Below are 22209 nucleotides of genomic sequence, written 5' to 3'. Positions count from 1 at the left end.
AAAACTATATGCAAAGTTTTTGCTTTAATCATTACTTTGATCGGCCCATTTTCCTGCGCTGGTAACTGGGAACATCTCTCTGTCGAAGTTGGCGCCTAAATTATCGCACCCCTTCCTACTCGGCCCGGCATTTGTTGATCATTCAGAATGAAGAGCCACTGAAAATCAATGCCATTCAGGAATCTCCCTAATATGCGATTATCTGGATTTAATCTCATGTGCGATCCGACTTTAATCTCATACATAGACAAAAGAGATTCTCAGACATCCCACCCTGCAAAAACTCATTTCAGGGATGTAGCACCTCCGCCCCCCGCAGCCCCATATCCTCCCACCCCGTCACCCTCCAAGGGTGTATGTAATACTTTGTTTAGTGATTTTGTCTAATCTGTTAACCAAATTGGGTATATGCAGCAAATGTGACATTAAAATTGCTACTTATATTATCATGTTTATTCTATTACAACTTTAAGCAAGTCTACAGGGAGTTTGGCCTCACCACGTAGGACATCAATAGTAGCTCCTTGGCAGCTAGCCAGCTGGTTTAAACCAGGGGTCCCCAACCTTTCTTGCACCGCGGACCGGTTTAATATTGACAATATTATTGAGGACCGGCCAGCCCGGCGGGGTTGGGGGGGGTGGAGCTAAATGCGACCGGAATATAGATGATAAGTTAACTATGTCACTTGTAAGTGGCCAATACACTCAATTTCATTTCTGAAGGGGTTTATCTAACGAATTTAATATTAAACACACAGCGCATATTTTCCTCGCATGAATGTAGTGAGAAGTCAATTATAACAGTGGTCCCAAACTTCCGGGCCGCGAAGAATACAGCGGTACAGCGGTAGCCAGAACACACCCAGCACATCTTTAACAAAAAAGCCGAAATAAACAAGCTAATTGATTAGGTGCTGCCCAGCACGTAAATGTCAGCCCAGATCAGAGACGACGCAATCGGCAATTGCCTCTGATCTGGGCCAACACTTACGTGCCGGGCGGCACCTAATTAATTAAGTTTCCCTCCCCCCACATCTGCTTTCCGCAGGGATCGCTCCCTACATGACTCCCTTGTCCATTTGTGCCCTCCCCATCCCCACTGATCTCCCTCCTGACACTTATCCTTGTAAACGGAACAAGTGCTACACATGCCCTTACACTTCCTCCCTCACTACCATTCAGGGCCCCAGATATTCTTTCCAGGTGAGGCGACACTTCACCTGTGAGTCAGCTGGGGTGATATACGGCGTCTGGTGCTCCCGATGCGGCCTTCTATATATTGGCAAGACCCGACGCAGACTGGGAGATCGTTTCGCTGAACACCTACGCTCTGTCCGCCAGAGAAAGCAGGATCTCCCAGTGGCCATACATTTTAATTCCAAGTCCCATTCCCATTCTGATATGTTTATCCACGGCCTCCTCTACTGTAAAGATGAAGCCACACTCAGGTTGGAGGAACAACACCTTATATTCCGTCTGGGTAGCTTCCAACCTGATGGCATTAACATTCACTTCTCAAACTTCCGCTAATACCCTACCTCCCCCTTGTACCCCCATCCGTTTTATATATATATACACACACACACATTCTTTTTCTCTCTCTCTCCTTTTTCTCCCTCTGTCCCTTTCACTATACCCCTTGCCCATCCTCTGGGTTTTCTCCCCCCCCTCCCCCTTTTCCTTCTCCCTGGGCCTCCTGTCCCATGATCCTCTCATATCCCTTTTGCCAATCACCTGTCCAGCTCTTGGCTCCATCCCTCCCCCTCCTGTCTTCCCCTATCATTTCGGATCTCCCCCTCCCCCTCCCATTTTCAAATCTCTTACTAGCTCTTCTTTCAGTTAGTCCTGACGAAGGGTCTCGGCCCGAAACGTTGACTGTACCTCTTCCTAGAGATGCTGCCTGGCCTGCTGCGTTCACTAGCAACTTTGACGTGTGTTGCTTGAAATTCCAGCATCTGCAGATTTCCTCGTGTTTGCAATGTTATGTCAAACATACCTTTCAACCCGCTGTCATTTGCAAGCTCCAGGAGTTGATCTTTTTTCCCGCGCTGACATGGATGATTCACCGGGAACATTCACAAATGGGTCACGAACCCATTCCTTTGCACGTCTTGGGTCACTGATAACCTCGCGTGCGTTAAAATTCAACAGTGGGCGTGACAGGGAATGAGGAAAGGTGCAGCTGCCTCATATCGTTTCATATCGCCAAATCATATTGTTTCCTCGCGGCCAGGTGGTTGGGGACCACTCTTAGCACGAAGAGACACCAATCAGGATGCTCGCTCTTCCTCTCAAAAAAATCGATTTCCGGGATATTGTATATAATTTCCGGGCATCAGAGAGACACTATTGATATACGGGAGACTCCCAGAACTTCCGGGAGAAGTGGGATGTCTGGAATCTGTAGATGCTGGAAATCTTGAGCAACACAAACAAGATGGAAGGACTCAGCAGGTTACCAGCGTTTATAGAGGGGAATAGTATAGGTTCATCAGCAATCCTGAATTCTTCCAGCATTCTGTGTGTGTTGGATCCCTTCTTCTGATCTGTATTTTGTTAGATTATAATTTCCTTGTGGGCATGTGGCCAAGTGGTTAAGACATTGGACTAGCGACCTGAGGGTCGTGAGTTTGAGCCCCAGCCGAGGGAACGTGTTGTGTCCTTGAGCAAGGCACTTAATCACACATTGCTCTGCGACGACACTGGTACCAAGCTGTATGGGTCCTAATGCCCTTCCCTTGGACAACATTGGTGTTGTGGAGAGGGGAGACTTGCAGCATGGGCAACTGCTGGTCTTCCATACAACCTTGCCCAGGCCTGCGCCCTGGAGAGTGAAAACTTTCCAGGCGCAGATCCATGGTCTCGCAAGACTAACGGATGCCTTAAATATAATTTCCTCCTGTTCATTGAAGATAATATCAAGACTACAAAAGCATATAAAGTCAGTAGGCACTGCAGCTACACTAAATATAAAAGTATGTGAAGTTATGAGAGGTACAGTTTTTATTTCGCTGGATGGGATGTGTAATAGCCTTGAGGTGAGGGGGAGGAAATTTAAAGTTCAAAGCAAATTTATTATCAAACCTGATTTTGGGTGGGGGGGGTTGCAAATAGATTTTGCTGGAAAATCTGGATGCTGGAAATCCAAAGCAACTCACATAATGCTGGAGGAACTCAACAGGTCTGGCAGCATCAATGGTAAAGAGTAAACAGTTGACGTTTTGGGCCAAGACCCTTCATCAGGACTCATATTTTCACCAAAAGTGACCTGCAGGCTCACAGAGGGAAGAAGTGCCTTACATCTCCTTTGGAAGAGAGCATCTCCACCCTGCCAGCCAAGAAGTGTATAAAATGTCACCATATATCACCCTGAGATTCATTTTCTTGTGGGTATTCAATATTCAATAAATCTATAGACTAGTAACCATAATATTATCAATGAATTGCTGCCTAACTTGGGCATTCAACCTGTGTGCAGAAGACAGCAAACTGTAAATACAAAAAGAAAGAAATGATAATATGTAAATAATGAGAGCATGGGATGAAGAGTCCTTGAAACTGAGCCCATTGGTTGTGGGAACATCTCAATGGGATTTATGAGGAAAATTTCCCAGGTGCCTGCAAGCAACGTGCATGTTTTTGGTATATGGGAGGAAGCCAAATGACCTAGATGAAGCTCACACAGTCACAGGGAAAATGTGCAAGTCTTACTTTGGCAGCTTCAAGGTCAGGACTGGACACAGACCTCTGGCACCATGAGGTAGCTGTGTGGCTGTGTTCCCCAAAGCCTGTATTTGGTATTCCCAGATAGCATCTCATTCCAAGGTACTGATCAAGCTGGAGTATGCTTTATTTCCAAGATCAGAGAACACTGGACATTATCACGCTCTTACAGTTGTAATCATGACACCAACCCAAAGACCTAACAAATAAAAGCGATTTGTCAGTATATTTTCGTAACTTTCTGACCTTGTATCATCACCTCACCATAACATGATAATTAGATATGACGATTTTGAAAGTTATCTGCATGATCCCTGAAGCAATTGAATGTAAAGTTGAATTCTGCATAGTTTACACAAATTTTTATCAGTAAAAAATATTCTCCTATTCAGTCTTCAGGGATGCTTTTCACTTTTATTTAAAATGAAAACAGAGCTGAGACTAAAGATCAGATTAATCAAGTGTTTACTGAGCGAGCTGGTCCGGGGGGGGGGGGCATATTAATTACCTCCTAATTCTTACATTTTTATCAATCTTCTAAGTCATTTTTAATGTTTTCCTTGCTGCGACTATTTTCTGTATGAAGAACTTTTGCCAATATTAAGTTTAATTTAGACATTTTGTTTGCAAATCTGCATATTTATCCAATTCCTTTTGTTAGTATAGAACTATCTTCATAAATTACATCACGTACTTTGGTATGCAGCTGTATATTTAAGTATAACCTTTCCTTTGAACTATTCTAAATATCTTCCATTTTAGTCTCATTTGAACCTAGTTCCCCAAGTCTGACACGCTTTCTTCCTCTCAGGTTCTCTGCATTTGCCATGTTGCCTTTTAGAGCCACGATCCATATGTTGGGGATCAATACTCTTCAATGTCATACGATACCTGTCCAGAACAGGTCATCACATTCACGTTCTTTTCAGGCTGTGCACATTTTGTGCCAATTCTTGATAAACATTAATGTACACTTTTTTATAGTTAATAAGATTTTTACACAGAGAGTGGTCCATGCAAGGAACTCTCTGATAAGGGGTAATAGCAGAGACAGAAACAGGGTCTGTAGCCAGAGAGTGGTGAATCTGTGGAACTCTTTGCAGCAAGCCTTTATGTATATTTAAGGCAGAGGTTGATAGATTCTTGATAGGTCAGGGCATGAAGGGATACGGGGAGAAAGCAGGTGATTTGCACTGCGAACCAAGATGAAATCATAGAGCTGACTTGATAGGCCAAATTGCCTAATTCTGCTCCAATGTCTAATGGGCTGTATGTGATTCATTCATTTTCATTCTCATTCATTCTATCTCTCTCGTGAAAGCACAGAGGAACATCTGGAGAAATTTCTGAAACACACGTTTGCTGCTGTCATTACTGTGTGGTCGGGAATCTTTTGGAGGGTAGGCCTCAAAATCCCCGGCCTTGCCTGCTTTTGGTGACCGAGAAGGAGGTTGGATCATTCGGACAGAGATGGCGCTCAGTACTCGGTGTTGGAGAGCTGATCAGAGCTCAAAGTTATCGGATGACTCTGAGTCGGACTGTGGTCGGCCTGGCAGGGAGAGTTTTTCTTCCTTCTCCCATCTGCATGAGATGTGGGATATTTGAGAGACTTTGAACTTTACTGTGCTCATGGACTTCATCAAGTTATGGTATTGTGCACTGTTGTAATTATATATTATAATTATGTGGTTTTGTCAGTTTTTTTTCAGTCTTGGTCTGTCCTGTGTTTTGTGATATCACACCAGAGGAAATAATGTATCATTTCTTAATGCATGCATTACTAAATAACAATAAAAGAGGACTGAGTCTCTCAATCTAATCTCTCTTGCTCTCTCCCTCCTTTCCTCCCTCCTCTCTCTCCACCTCCCTCCCTCTTGTCCACTGCATTCCCTACTTTACATTAATAAAGTATGACTATGACTATTTGAATGGTCTCTCTCTCTCCCTCTTGCTCAATGCTGTGAGAGGATGGTGGCCAATAAAAAAAGTGAGGTATAAGTGGAGCAGCCATTGTGCTAGTGGCTATTGTGCAAGTGTGCAAGTGCTCAGGCTTTGGCTTGACAGGCTTGGATGAGAACTGGCTGGGGCAAGCACAGTCAGAGGTTCTCAGGAAGTTTATAGTGATTTTTTTTTTCCCCCTCAGCTGGTGCACTCAGAATGGATCCAGTCAGTGGTATTTTCACTGTGTGAGGTGTGTGAACTTTGGGAGACCTCCAGTCTCCCTGATTAAAGTACACCAAGCTGCAGCTCCTCAGGGACAGTATCAGGGAACTGGAGCTGCAGCTGAATGACCTTCAGCTAATACGGGAGAATGAGGAGATGATAGACAGGAGCTCCAGGGAGGTAGTCACCCCTAAGTTGCAGGAGGTAGATAGCTGGGTGACTGTCAGGAGAGGAAAAGAGAATAGGTAGCTAGTGCAGCCTACCCCTCTGGTTGTTCCCCTTTATATATTGTCGAGGAGGGGAGGATGCCGCAGCGATCTGATCTTGGCCACTGAGTGTGCCTCTGTTGTTCAGAATGGAAGGGACAGAAGAGCATTGCAGCACTGATAGGCAAGAGCAGAGTTAGAGGAGAGATAGCAGATTCTGTGCACAGGAAAGAGATACCTAGATAGTATGCTGCCTCTCAGGTGCCAGGCTAAGGAATGTCTCAGATCAGTCCACAGCATTCTAAAGGGGAAGGGTGAACAGCTGGAAATCGTGGTGCATATTGGTACCAATGAAAGGGACATTAACAGGAAGGACAGCAGAACAGCATTGGCTGGGGTTTCTACAAAAAATGAGGGAAGTGCAAGACAGATATATTTCAAATGAGAAGAAATTTTCAAATAGAAGGACATTACCGTGGCTGACAAATGAAGTCAGAACTAAAGTAAAAGCAAAAGGGAGGACATACAAGGCTAGTGGGAAGATAGAGGATTGGGAAGCTTTTAAAAACTTGCAGAAGGAAACCAAGGAGGTCATTGGGAAGAAAAAGGTGAATTATGAAAGGAAGTTAGCAACTAATATCAAAGATACTCAAAGCTTTTTTAAGTATATAAAGGGTAAAAGAGTCAAGGGTGGATATAGGACCAATAGAAAATGATGCTAGAGATATTGTAATGAGAGACTCAGATGGCAGAGGAACTGAATGTGTATTTTGCATCAGTCTTCACAGTGGAAGACATCTGTAGTATACCAGACATCAAGAGTGTCAGGGAAGTGAAGTATGTGCTGTGAAAATTACAACTGAGAAGGTACTCAGGAAGTTTAATGGTCTGAGTGGGGAATAAATCTCCTGGACCTGATGGAATGCATCCTTGGGTTCTGAAGCAAGTAGCTAGAGAGATTGCAGAGGCATTAACAATGATCTTTCAAGAATCAATAGATTCTGGCATTGTACCCAAAGACAGGGAAATTGTAAATGTTACTCCACTATTTAAGAAGGGTGGGAGGCAGCAAAAAGGAAACTATAGACCTGTTAGCCTGACATCAGTGGTTGGGAAGTTGTTATAATCGATTGTTAGGGATGAGATTACAGAGTACCTAGAGGCACATGATGAGATAGGCCAAAGCCAGCATGGTTTCCAGAAAGGAAAGTCCTGCCTGATAAACCTACTACAATCTTTTGAGGAAATTACATGCAGGGTAGACAAAGGAGATGCAGTAGATGTGGTGTATTTGGATTTCCAGAAGGCCTTTGACAAGGTGCTGCACATGAGGCTGCTTAGCAAGATAAGATCCCATGGAATTACAGGGGAGTTACTAGCATTTGGCTGATCAGCAGAAAACAGAATGGGAATAAAGTGATCCTATTCTGGCTGGCTGCTGGTTACTAGTGGAGATCCACAGGGGTTGGTTTTGGGACCGCTACTTTTTGTCACAGTAGGGACACTGGAGTACAAGGAACAGGACTTGACTAGAGTAGGGAAGCGACAGGTTACAGACAAGGAGCAGGGACAAGAATGCAGACTAGGGCTAGGACACGGACAAGACAGGGAACCTGGACAAGGAACTATGCACTAGGAGCCTGGGCTTGGGCTCGGAGCCAGAGACTGGACAAGGACCCAGAACCTGGGTCTTGCCTTGGGCTCAGGCCCCAAAACCAGGCAAGGACATAACATGACTACAGGACAGGACATGGCTGGGGTCTTGGTCTTGAGGCTGGGGTCTTGGTCTTGCAGCTTGAAATGCAGAGGCTGATAACTTGGAGGCTCAGAGACAGACTGGGAACTGTACATCAACATAAAGCTAGGACTTACCCTTTGAAAAGCCAGGACTCATCTTTAACATGACACTAACATGAGACTGGACAGTACATAGACAGAGCCAGGACTTATACTAGACAAGCTGGGACTCAACTTCTCCACACTAAGGTGGGACAGGACCATCCATCAGGTAACAACAGAACAGCCAGACTTGCCCAACAGAGGCAAAGACAAGACAGGTCCCCCCACAGGGCAATGGCAGAACAGCCTGACTTACCCCACAGAGGCAAGGACAAGACAAGACAGATCTCCCCACAGGGCAACAGCAGAACAACCTGACTTACCCCACAGAGGCAAGGACAAGACAAGACAGATACCCCCACAGGGCAACAGCAGAACAGCCTGACTTACCTCAGAGGCAAGGACAAGACAAGACAAACACTGAAGAACAACATCAGAGTTCCATCTCTGCATCAGGGTAGCTCCAAGTCACAGTTCAGCTAGCAACCTCAGCTGGCTACAGAAACAGCCAGATCCCTACCTAGCTCAGAGTGACTGGCAGCTCCTCAGCTGGCCCAGGAAACAACCAAATCCATACTGCAAAGACAGCTCTGACTACCAGCAGCAAGGCTCCATGAAGCAATGGTTCTCCAACACAGCCTAAAGATGGCAAGTGACCACTCTAGCCTTCCACCAGCAGGTTGCTCACAAGGGATCTTGACAAGACAAACCAGCAGCCCACAGTCAACCCCAAGGCTACTTATATTCCAAGCCCCAAGATGGGAATCAGGTGCCTATGATTAACTCAACCAAAACAAGGGACAGCTGGAAGATCCGGAGTCCTGAGTCCACGGACTGGACTGTGAACCAGAATGCAGACTTCACGGACCGGACCATGACACTTTTTATGATGTACCTCAATGATTTGGACTGTGGGACTAATGGATTTGTGGCTAAATTTGCTGATGATACAAAGATAGGTGAGGAGCGGGTAATGTTGAGGAAACAGAGAGCCTGCAGAGAGACTTAGATAGAATGGGCAAAGAAGTGGCAAATAAAATACAATGTTGGAAAGTGTATGGTCATGCACTTTAGTGGAAGAAATAAATGGGCGGACTATTATTTAGATGGGGAGAGAAAGGGACTTGGGAGTCCTTGTGCAGGATACCCTGAAGGTTAACCTGGTTGAGTCAGTGGTAAAGAAGGAGAATGCAATGTTGGCATTCATTTCTAGAGGTATAAAATATAAGAGCAGGGATGTGATGTTGAGGCTCCATAAGGCACTCATGAGACCACACTTGGGGTATTGTGTGCAGTTTTGGGTTCCTTATTTTAGAAAGGATATACTGACATTGGAGAGGGTTCAGAGAAGATTTATGAGAGTGTTCCCAGGAATGAAGGGGTTACCATATGAGGAATGTCTGGCAGCTCTTGGGCTGTATTCCCTAGAGTGCAGGGGAATGAGGGGGGGATCTCATAGAAACATTCAGAATGTTAAAAAGCCTAAGCAGATTTGATTTGGCAAAGTTATTTCCCATGGTTGGGAAGTCTAGGACAAGAGGGCATGACTTCAAGATTGAAGGACATCCATTTAGAACAGAGATGCAGAGAAATTGCTTTAGTCAGTGGGTGGTACACTTGTGGAATTTGTTGCCACGAGCGGCTGTGGAGGCCAAGTCATTGGGTGTATTTAAGGCAGAGATAGATAGGTTCTTGATCAGCCAGGGCATCGAAGGGTATGGGGAGAAGGCAGGGGAGTAGGGATGATTGGAAGAATTGGATCAGCCCATGATTGAATGGCGGAGCAGGCTCAATGGGCCGAATGGCCTACTTCTGCTCCTATATCTTATGGTCTTATGAGATGGCTTTTTAGAGCAGCTTGTGGTTAAGCCGGAATTCTGGGTTGGGTGTTGTTTTAATGAACCAAATTTGATTAGGGAGCTTAAGGTAAAGGAACCCTTAGGAAACGGTGATCATAATATTAGTGATCATAACAGTGATCATAATAATTTACCCTGCAGTTTGAGAAGGAGAAGCTAAAATTGGATAAATCAGTACCACAGTGAAATAAAGGGAATTATAGAGTTATGATTCCTCCTTCTCCCTTATTAGAGAGAGAGAGAGAACCTGTGGTATGTCAAATGCTGGGTGAAACACGAAGTTTTGGGGTAACTGCAAGTCTGCGTCTTTGCTATTGCTTTGTTCATGCTCGAGTGCTCAGTGGCAGTGCCAATGCCTGCTTGTTTTGCTGGTGGGAGAGGGGTGGGTTGTTGCTCGCTGCCGCTTATGCGCGGGAGAGAGGGGAACTAGGGGGTCCTTTGGGGTTCTTATGTTTAACTGTTGTTCATTCCTTGGGGCACTTCTCTGTTTTCATCGATGTTTTGCAAAGAAAAAGCATTTCAGGATGTATATTGTATACGTTTCTCTGACATTAAATTGGACCTTAGAACCTTTGATGACAGAGGAGCTGGCCAAAGTTGATTGTAATGAGACACTGTCGTGGATGACAGCAGAACAGCAATGGCTGGAGTCTCTGGGAACACTTTGGCAGGCACAGGAAAGATACAGTTCAAAGATGAAGTCATATTCTAAAGATAGGATAAGGCATAAAAGCCAAAGAGAGGGCATATAATAGAGCAAAAATTAGTTCAAAGTTAGAGGATTGGGAAGCTTATAAAAATCAACAGAAGGCAACTGAAGAAGTCATTAAGAAGATAAAGATGGAATACAGAAGTAAGCTAGCCAATAATATGAAAGAGGATACCAAAAGTTTCTTCTGATAAATAAAGTGTAAAAGAGAGACGAGAGTGGATATTGGTCCACTGGAAAACAATGCTGAAGAGGTAGTAACAGAGGACAAGGGAATGGCAGATGAACTGAATAAGTATTTTGCATCACTCTTTACTGTGGAAGACACTAGCAGTATGGTGGAAGTTCCAGGTGTCAGGGGTCATGAAGTGTGTGAAGTTACCATTTCTAGAGAGAAGGTTCTTGGGAAACCGAAGGGTCTGAAGGTAGATGTCACCTGGATGAGATGTACCCCCCCTGCCGCAGGTTCTGAAAGAGGTGGCTGAAGAGATTGTGGAGGCATCGGTAATGATCTTTCAAGAATCACTAGATTCTGGAATGGTTCCAGAAGACTGGAAAATTACAAATGTGACTCCACTCTTCAAGAAGGGAGACAGGCAGAAGAAAGGAAGCTATAGGTTAGTAAGTATGACCTCAGTGGTTGGCAAGATGATGGAGTTGATTATTAAGGATGAGATGTAAGGGTACTTGGAGACACGTGATAAAATAGGCCATAGTTAGCATGGTTTCCTCAAGAGAAAATCTTGCCTGACAAAACTGTTGGAGTTCTTTGAAGAAATAACAAGCAGGATAGACAAAGGAAAATCAGTTGATGTTATATATTTGGATTTTCAGAAGGCTTTTGATAAGGTGCCACATATGAGGCTGCTTAACAAGTTATGAGCCCATGGAATTACAGGAAAGATTCTAGCAAGCATAAAGCAGTGGTTGATTGGCAGGAGGTAAAGAGTGGAGATAAAGAGAGCCTTTTCGTGTTGTCTGCCAGTGTCTAGCAGTGTTCCACAGGGGTCTGTGTTGAGACCGATTCTCTTTTAACTTATATGTCAATGATTTGGATGGTAGAATTGATGGCTTTGTTGACAATATGAAGATAAGTGGAGGGGCAGGTAGTATTGAGAAAGTAAAGAATCTACAGAAGGACTTAAACACGAGGAATTCTGCAGATGCTGGAAATTCAAGCAACACACATCAAAGTTGCTGGTGAACGCAGCAGGCCAGGCAGTATCTCTAGGAAGAGGTACAGTCGACGTTTCGGGCCGAGAACCTTCGTCAGGACAGAAGGACTTAGACAGATTAGGAGAATGAGCAAAGAAGTGGCAGATGGAATACAGCGTCAGGAGATGTATGGTCATGCACTTTGGTATAAGAAATGAAAGGGTTGACTATTTTCTAAATGTAGAGAAAATACAAAAATCTGAGGTGCAAAGGGACTTGGGAGTCCTTGTGCAGGATTCCCTGAAAGTTAATTTGCAGGTTGAACCTTTGGTGAGGAAGCTGATTGTGATGTTGGCATTCATTTCGAGAGGAGTAGAATATAAAGGAAAGATGTAATGTTGAGACTTTATAAAGCACTGGTGAGGCCTCACTTGGAGTATTGTAAGCAGTTTTGGGCCCCTTATCTTAGAAAAGATGTGCTGAAACTGGAGAAGGTTCAAAGGATGTTCCTGAAAATGATTCCAGGATTGAATGGCTTGTCATAGGAAGAGTGTTTGATGGCTCTGGGCCAAAATTGACTAGAATTCAGAAGAATGAGGGGCGCCCTCATTGAAACCTATCAAATAGTGAAAGGCCTTGATAGAGTGAATGTGGAGAGGATGTTTCCTATGTGGGAGTGCCTAAGAGCAGAGGACGCAGCCTCCAAATAGAAGGGCATCCTTTTAGAGCAGAGAGGAGGAGGAATTTCTTCAGCCAGAGAGTGGTAAATCTGTGGAATTCATTGCCACAGACAGCTGCGGAGGCCAAGTATTTAAGGTATAAGTTGATAGATTCTTGATTGGTCAGGGTATGAAGGGATGGGGGGGGTAGAAGGCAGAAGATCACATTTCTTCCCCATTCTGATATTTGGTCTGAACAACAACTGAACCTCTTGACCATGTCTACATGCTTTTATGCAATGAGTTGCCACCAAATGATTTGCTGATTAGATATTTGTATTAATGAGCAGGTGTACCTAATAAAGTGGCCACTGAGCGTTGAGCAGATGAAATTGAGAGCAGGATGGAAGTTGGCAACATTAGTAATGAACTTTCCTGACGAAGGGTCTCGGCCTGAAACGTCGACTGCACCTCTTCCTACAGATGCTGCCTGGCCTGCTGCGTTCACCGGCAACTTTGATGTGTGTTGAATGAACTTTTCTGCATGAATTCAGGAGGCGGCGCTGGTGAAGTCACCAATATATTGGTGTAGCTCTATTATTACCACTTGTATCAAGATACAGTGAAAAGTTTGTCTTGCATATTTTTATAGAGATTAAATCATTCCACAATGCATTGAGCTGGAACAGGGTAAAAACATAACAATGCAGAGTAAATTGTAGAAGCTACCAAAAAAGTTCAGTGCAGGTAAGCGGTAAAGTGCTGAATCATAATGAGGTAGATTGTGAGGCCAAGAGTCCATCTTATCGTACAAGAGGTCCAGTCAAGAGTCTAACAACAGTGGGATAGAATTGATGGGGGGAGGAGTTGAATAGAGTTCAGACAAAGGTGGTCTCACATATCCAACGAGGAGGCAGGCATAATTTGAGTCCATGTAAGTTGTCTTATCTATACATAGAATATGAATCAAGTGGAAGAACACACACAAAATGCTGGAGGAACTCAGGTCAGGAGGGGAATAAACAGTCGATGTTTCAGGCTGAGACCCTTTATCAGGACTGGAGAGGAAGGGGGAGGAAGCCAGAACAAGAAGGTGGGGGGGAGGGGGAGTACAAGCTGACAGGTGATAGATGAGACCAGGTGAGAGGGGAGGTAGCTAGGTGGAGGAGTGGGGATGAATTAAGAAGCTGGGAGGTGATAGGTGGAAGAGGTAAATGGCTGAAGAAGAAGGCATCTGATAGGAGCTGAGAGTGGATCAAGGGAGGAAGGGAAGTTGGTGGGGGGTGGGGGGCACCAGAAGGAGGTGATAGGCAGGTGAAGAGAAGAGAAAGAGTGAGAGGTAACCAGAATGGGAATGGAAAAAGAGAGACAGGGATGGGCTAGAAATTATGGGGGTTAGGAAAATCAATGTTCATGCCATCAGTTTGGAGGATCCCGAAATGGAATATGGGGTGTGTTTATGGAGTAGAAAAGTTACTTAATGTAAGAACAAGGCATTCACAGAAGGCAATAGGAATACAATAGAATCAATGAAACACTGCACACAAACAAAGGCTGACAAATAACCAATGTGCAAAAGAAGACAGACTGGACAAATACAAAAAAAAAAACCAAATAATAATAAAAAATAAATAGTCAAGGAATAACACGTGAGTTGTAGAGCTTAAACTGAGTCTGTGGGCAGTGCTGAGGTGAGTGAAGTTATCCACAATGGTTCAGGAGCCTGATGTTTGTCGGGTAATAACTGTTCCTGAACCTGGCGATGTGGGAATCAAGGCCCCTGTATCTACTGCCTGATGACAATAGCGAGAAGAGAGCGTTGTCTGGATGGTGGGGATTCTCGGTGATGGAGGCTGCTTTCTTGTGGCTGTCCACCTTGCAGATGTGTTTAATGGTGGGGAGGACCTTTAGGTACCAAATCTCCAAAATATTTCCTCCTGAATACATTAGAGTGAGTTATGATATATCTTTGCAGTACACAGTATGAAGTGCATAATTTCTATCAACACAGCATTACAGAGTCTCACTATAAGAAAGCAAATGAAGATCAGGCAATTAGCATTATATTTGAAAATTGCAATTTCACCGTTTCAGCTTCCCAAGTAAAATGAATGAACCATTTCCAATATCAGTGAAAATGCTCGATGCTGCGTTGTGGTCACGAGAACACAGTTGTACAAATTCCTAATCCATGTATAAATACTTACCCAGCTGTTTATAGTTACATAGTTAGATAGCTTAATACAACCTTTGATAAAAGCAGACAAAAAAAAAGATTCAGTCAATGAGATTTACGGGAAAACGTTTCCTGCTTCTCCAATATTGCGCTTGGATCAGCTGCAGGGTCATCAGCCAAGGACCACGGCTCTTTGATGTTTTGCTCCCTTCGCCCTGGTACGTCTCCTGGTGGCGGGGAGGTCGCAGGGACCTCCCCCTGCCATCCCCTGCAGCTTCCAATACGGTTAGTCAGTCCCCCCATTTCTGCCCTTCCTGCTCAGCCACAGCCAAAAGCTTCCCCTTTCTGCCCCTTCACTAACGCTTTGGTGGTCTTTCTTGAGCCTTACTCCAGTCACTGCCATATCAGGGAGCGACTTTGTCGTCGGTGTGCCCACAAAGCCCCGGCACAGGGTAGATGATGGTCCTCCAGCCTGCTGCCAGGTCCGAGTACTTCAGCCTTTTCCTCCACTCCTCCACTCCTCCACGTCCCATGGGATGGCTAACTCAATGAGGAGGGCTGCCTCGGCAGACACGGACCACAGTACTACGTCTGGGCGGAGAGATGCGGAGGTGATTTCCGTGGGGAGCTGTAGCTGCCTGCCGAGATATGCCGTCGTGTTCCACTCCTCACCTGCGGAGAGGAGTCCTGAAGGAGGCTCTTGGGCGGGTGCATCCATCACTCTTATCAGCCTCAACAAATGGGATGAGTTGTCATCTTGCTTCTCGCATTCCGCCTGCAGGTCTCTAGGATCTCTGCCAGCTTCTTTAGGACCTAGTCATGCCACAGTCTGTAGCGCCCTCGGGACTGCCCAGGATACGTCACTTTATAAAAAGGGCCACTTTATAAAGCTCCTGGTACTAAACAAGTTATTTTTGACAGAGCAAGTTCCCAGCTCCATTAGAACATTATCAGACTCTGTGGGCCAATGAATGAATTTATATTTGCAAATCATTCTGTTTTCTGAGAGAAGACATTTGAGCTGCTGAGTATTTATACTGCATTATTTAAACATAATAAAGGAATCAACTACATTTTAGTATCCCTTTGGTATTTTACAGAGACTATAGGGACCTATTAATGCTAATAGATTGGACCAAATCTGAATTTGTGCTTCCAATGATGTTTTATGAAGATAACCATCTCTCAAAGTGAATTACATTTGTTCATGTTTTGTCAAAGCATAGTGGGTATTATAAGAAGAGTTTCAATGAAGCCCAAAACCATGCCAAAATTATTGAATTATGTGGTAAATGCATTTGGTTCATGAGTATGTTCTGAATTAGAGTCATAGAAAAGTACAGCACAGGAACAGGCCCTCCAGCCCATCTAGTCTGTGCCAAAACCATTTAAACTGTGTAATTACATCAACTTAAACTGGAACCATAGCCCTCCAGATCCCTACCATCCATGTACCTATCCAAACTTTTCTCAAACGTTGAAATCGAGCTCGCATGCACCACTTGCACTGGCAGCTCGTTCCACACTCTCACACCCCTCTAGGTGAAGACGTTTCCCCTCATGTTAAACCTTAAACTTTTCACCTTTCAACCCATGACCCCGATCTCAGCGGAAAAAGCCTCCTTGCAGTTACCCTATCTATCCGCTTCATAATTTTGTATACCTTTATCAAATCTCCTGTCAATTTTCTACATTCCAATTTTTCCTTAAAACTTGATTATACTCAGTAACAATACACACAAAATGCTGGAGCAACTCAGCTGGTCAGAAGCATCTATGGAGGGGAAAACCAGTCAACATTTCGAGCCAAGGCTCTTCATCAGGACTGGAAAGGAAGTGGCAGAAGCGGGATCAATAGCGTTCCCTCCATAGATGCTGTGTGAGCTGTTTAGTTTCTCCAGCATTTTGTGCGGCTTGCTCAAGATTTCCAGCAACTGCAGAATCTCTTATGTACAGTACCTGGGAATAAGTCTCAAACGAGCTGAATCCATGGTTAGATCACACGTTATCTTATTGAAATGTTCCCTCAACCAATGGACTCACTTTCAGGGAATCTTCATCTCACGTTCTTGATAGTTATTATTTATTTATTTAATTATTATTCTTATTTCTTATTTTTTTGTCTTCTGCACTCCAGTTGAATGCCCCAGTTGGGTGGTCTTTGATTGATTCTGTTATGGTAATTATTCTACACATGTATTGTGTATGTCACAAAAAATGAATCTCAGGGTTGTATATGGTGACATATATGTACTTTGATAATAAATTTCCTTTGAACTTTGAATGGTGGAGCAAGCTCGATGGGAGAGATGGCCCAGTCCTGCTCCTTATCTTCTGAATATCTTTATAGTGATATTGATTAGTTGTAATTTGACTCATTTGGTAACCTTTTGCCTCTGACCAAAAGTAGTAGGTTGTAATTCACAGTTAGTCCAGCAAATCCGTTCAGTAGCTACATGAAATTAGGTGCGGTCCTGCACGAGAGAAGATGAACTGTGGCTTGGGCAGGGGTTCTCAAACTTTTTTATGTCATGGACCAATACCATTAAGCAAGGGGCCCATTGACCCCAGGTTGGGAACTCCTGGTTTAGTGGGTGACAGTCATTGTGTGAAACCATTCTTCCATAATTCTGTTTATTCTCATTCTGATTACCCCCATTCTAATGGCCCTCTCACCCCCTCTCTTCTCCTCCCCTGCTCATCACCTCCCTTTGGTTCCACCCCACCTTGCCTTTATTCTCTGGCCATCTGTCCTCTTCTTTTAGATTCCTTCTTCTTCAGCCCTTTACTTCTCCCACCTATCACCCTCCCAGCTTCTTACTCCCCTCTCCCCCTCCCACCCACCTCCCCCCTTCCAGTTTACGCTCCTTCCCCTCCCTCCATCTTCTTTTTCTGGCTTCTGCCCCCAAACCTTTCCAGTCCCAATGAAGGGTCTCAGCCCAAAATGTCGACTGTTTATTCAACTCCATAGGTGCTGCCTTACCTGCTGAGTTCCTGTACACCAGGGGTTCTTAACCTTTGACGTGCCATCGACCCCTTCTCAGAATAATGTATTTAAGTATAAAAAATAAAGTACACCGGATTCCAAAAGAAATCAATTTCACTGAAATACAGTTACCAAAATATTCTACAGTTACGCAGCAGGTCAGGCAGCATCTATGGGGCGGGGGTGGGGGGGGAGAATAAACGGTCAACGTTTCAAGCTGAGGTTATACACCAGGACGAGAATTTTCTGTGTGCTGTTCACAACTTCCAACGAATTGGAGACGATATCAGATACACGGCAACTCCGGCAGGGTCTGCTAGACATTACTTCCTACAAAGCGAAACCCAGTAGTATGAATGGCAGCGATGCTTCACTACCAGATGAACTCAATGCCTTCCATGCACGCTTTGAAAGGGAGAACACAACTACAGCTGTGAAAATCCCTGCTCCACCTGATGACCCTGTGATCTCTGTCTCAGAGGCCGACGTTAGGCTGCCTTTAAAGAGAGTGAACCCTCGCAAGGCAGAAGATTCCAATGGAGTATCTGGTAAGGCTCTGAAAACCTGTGCAGACCAACTAGCGGGAGTATTCAAGGACATTTTCAACCTCTCACTGCTACGGGCAGAAGTTCCCACTTGCTTCAAAAAGGCAACAATTATACCAGTGCCTAAGAAGAATAATGTGGGCTGCCTTATTGACTATCACCCAGTAGCACTCACATCGACAGTGATGAAATGCTTCGAGAGGTTAGTCATGACTAGACTGAACTCCTGCCTCAGCAAGGTCCTGAACCCACTGCAACTTGCCTTTAGCCACAATAGGTCTATGGCAGATGCAATCTCAATGGCTCTCCACATGGCTTTAGACCACCTAGACAACACAGACTCCTATATCAGGATGCTGTTCATCGACTTTAGATCAGCATTTAATGCCATCATACCCACAATCTTGATTGAGAAGTTACAGAACCTGGGCCTCTGTACCTCCCTCTGCAATTGGATCCTCGACTTCCTAACCGGAAGACCACGGTTGGTGTTAACATCTCCTCCTCGCTGACGATTGACACTGGCCCACCTCAGGAGTGTGTGATTAGCCCATTGCTCTACTCTTAATATACAAATGACTGTGTGGCTAGGCATAGTTCAAATACCATCTACAAATTTGCTGATGATACAACCATTGTTGGTAGATTATCAGGTAATGACGAGAGGGCGTACAGGAGTGAGATATGCCAACTAGTGGAATGGTGCCACAGCAACAACCTGGCACTCAACGTCAGTAAGACGAAAGAGCTGATTGTGGACTTCAGGAAGTTTAAGATGAAGGAACACATACCAATACTCATAGAGAGATCAGAAGTGGAGAGAGTGAGCAGCTTCAAGTTCCTGGGTGTCAAGATCTCTGAGGATCTAACCTAGTCCCAATATATCTATGTAGTTATAAAGAAGGCAAGAGAGCAGCTATACTTTATTAGGAGTTTGAAGAGATTTGGCATGTCAACAAATACTTCTATAGTTGTACCATGGAGAGCATTCTGACAAGCTGCATCAGTATGGAGGGGCTACAGCACAGGACCGAAAGAAGCTGCAGAAGGTTGTAAGTCTTGTCAGCTCCATCTTGGGCACTAGCCTTCAAAGTACCCAGGACATCTTTAGGGAGCGGTGTCTCAGAAAGGCAGCGTCCATTATTAAGGACCTCCAGCACCCAGGGCATGCCCTTTTCTCACTGTTACCATCAGGTAGGAGGTACAGAAACCTGAAGGCACACACTCAGCGATTCAGGAACAGCTTCTTCCCCTCTGCCATCCGATTCCTGAATGGACATTGAAGCCTTGGACACTACCTCACTTTTTAAAATATATATTTACTATTATTTTTTCTCTCTCTGCTAGATTATGTATTGCATTGAACTGCTGCTGCTAATTTCACGTCACACACTGGTGATAATAAACCTGATTCTGATTCTGTTCGGTAGAATCTCTTGTGTTTTTGAATTCTATTAATTGTGTAACTTTCATCTGTCCACTAGAGGGCAGTATAGTATTTTATTAAGGAACATAAGTGCAGAGATCAGTGCTGAATATGAATTAGACTCTGTTAATTGATTACAGTATTGGGAAGTATTCAACAGAAGTGTCCAAAAATGGTACACATTGGTCTCAAGCATAGCTGTGTTATTTCCCACACACTTTATTATCTTTGTTTTCCTGAAACAAAGACGAAGATCTTTTAAAGATTAGCTTTATTTGTCACAGATAGCTTATTTCAAAGAGGAGTTCGACAGGGATGTGTTGCCTCAACGGAATTGTTTAATATCTATAGTGAAATGATAGAGAAATAGAAGACCTAGATGGGATAAAAATTGGAGGTGTTAACATCAACAATATGATATGCAGGCAATACTACCCTAATAGCAAGTGCTGCAGAAGATCTACAAATCCTCCTAGACAAAGTAGTACAAACAAGTGTAGATTTTGGTCTAACCATCAACTGTAAAAAAAAACAAATGTATGGTAATATCAAACCCGCAGGATACTCCCAAATGCCAATTGAACATTGGTAACCAAGAAATTGAACAAAAGACCAGCTTTAATTACCTTGGTAGCTTTATATCACAAGATGCTAGAAGTAAAATAGAAATAAAAGGAAGAATTGCCGTTGCCAAAACCAACTTCCAAAAAACGAGTAACACACACAAAATGCTGGCCGGCCCGAAACGTCGACTGTACCTTTTCCTAGAGATGCTGCCTGGCCTGCTGCGTTCACCTGCATTTTGTGTGTTTTGCTTGAAATTCCAGCATCTGCAGATTTCCTCGTGTTTGCGGTTCCAAAATATGAGACCCATTTTTACTAACAGACACGTTTCTATGACAACAAGGCTTAGGCTACTAAAATGTTACATCTGGTCAATCTTGCTGTATGCTTCTGAAACATGGACTATAACACCAGAACTCCAAAGAAACTTAGAAGCAACAGAAATGTGGCTTCTTAGAAGGATGCTGAAAATATCATATAGAGATAAGGTAACTAATGAGACAGTACTCCAACATGCCCATACAAAAAGATCTTTAATAAGAACATTAAATGAGAGGAAACTTAAATTCCTGGGCCATGTCATCAGAAAGGGAGAAATAGAATGCCTTACATTACAAGGCCGTATGCCTGGGAAACGCGGAAGAGGAAGGCAAAGAAGAAAGTATATGGACACTGTGAAAGAACTAACAGATCTAAGTGTGCGCGATATCATTGTCGCTGTGTGGGATAGTTCGATGTGGAGAGCCATGATCGCTCAAGCGTGTAACACGCAAGGCACATGAAGAAGAAGAAGCTTATATACATAGATCGTATGTCCATGAAGTGACACTGGGTACAGGAGCATATGTAGATAGGTGACCCTGACAGTACATGGTAAAGTAGTGGTGGCTGGGGGTGTGGAGGAGTGGATTAGCAGATGGAGGTGTTGATCAGCCTTACTGCTCGGGGAAAGTAACTGTTTTTGAGTCTGGTGGTCCTGGTGTGTAGCCTCCTTCCTGATGGGAGTGGGACAAACAGTCCATGAACAGGGTGGATGGAACCCTCCATGATGTTACTGGCACCTTTCTGTACATGTGTACCTGCTGGCAGGTAGGCTGGTGCCAACAATGTGATGGGCAGTTTTGACTACCTGTTGTATAGGCTTTCTGTCTGCTCAGTGGAGTTTTAGTATCATGCAGCTTGTTAGGAGCAAGGATCAGCAATTGTAGTTATTGAACTCAGGACCTGTTCTTCTACACACATTCAGAGGCCAAAGTACAGGTCATCACCAAGCAAAAGAGAGAGTGAGCCTGAACACTTAACATCTATTAAACAATGGTCCTCTCTCAACCTAGCTTCTATGGCCTTCGTTAGTCGAGGTTGACCATGGATGTGGCGTCCGAGCTGTCAAAGTTGCCAGGCAAGCCAGGGCAGTACAATATGGAGAGCAAGCTGTTGCCCATGCAGCAGGCTCCCCCTCTCCACGCAGCTGATGAATCCCAAAGGAACTGCAGAGACCGATGCAGTTTGGCACTAGGAGTTGCCAGTCAGTGTTAAACTCAATGTAGGACCGCCTTAGAGACTCCAGCTCCAGATGTTTCCCTGGGGGTTTACTTCCGAAGCCTTCTCCATGAGTGGGTATACCACAGGTTTGACATTAGAGTTTTCCTTCTGCTAGATGATCTGCCCAACTTGGCTGACAAGCCCCATCTGCCCAATCCGACTGGTTTTAAGGCACCAATAACCTGCCTTTGACCTTCTCCTGGCAGTAGAAAGGGTCCCACCAGTGATGGCCCTGGTTGTCAAGTTGCTATTTGAGACGCAGGCCATTGAGAGCATTTAGTAAGTAGTGGGAGCTTATCCCCATCACCCCCCCCCCCCCAGCTATAACAGTCTTAAGGAACCAACAATCTAATTTCACTGTACAACAGAACCGTGCGAAAGTCGATGTTCATCACAGGATCCTGGCATATGTTATATAGTTACTCAGTTTTTACAATTTGCCATTTTTATAGGCAGCCATTGAAGATGAGATGCATCACCTGCTTCAGTGTGTCTAGGCAGCCTTTGTCAAGTGATCAACAAGAGTAAAACCGAGTACAAAACAGATTTGGCTGATCTCGAGAGAAGTACAAGTTAAAAAATTAGAGACAGAAGTTAAAAGTGCTTATGGACATTCACTGAACTCCCAGCCAGAATCAAAAGCTTCCTTGAGCAGCT

This window comes from Mobula birostris, chromosome 2 (genome assembly GCF_030028105.1).
Source record: "Mobula birostris isolate sMobBir1 chromosome 2, sMobBir1.hap1, whole genome shotgun sequence".
NCBI lineage: Eukaryota > Metazoa > Chordata > Chondrichthyes > Myliobatiformes > Myliobatidae > Mobula > Mobula birostris.
Note: the sequence above shows the minus strand (reverse complement) of the source record.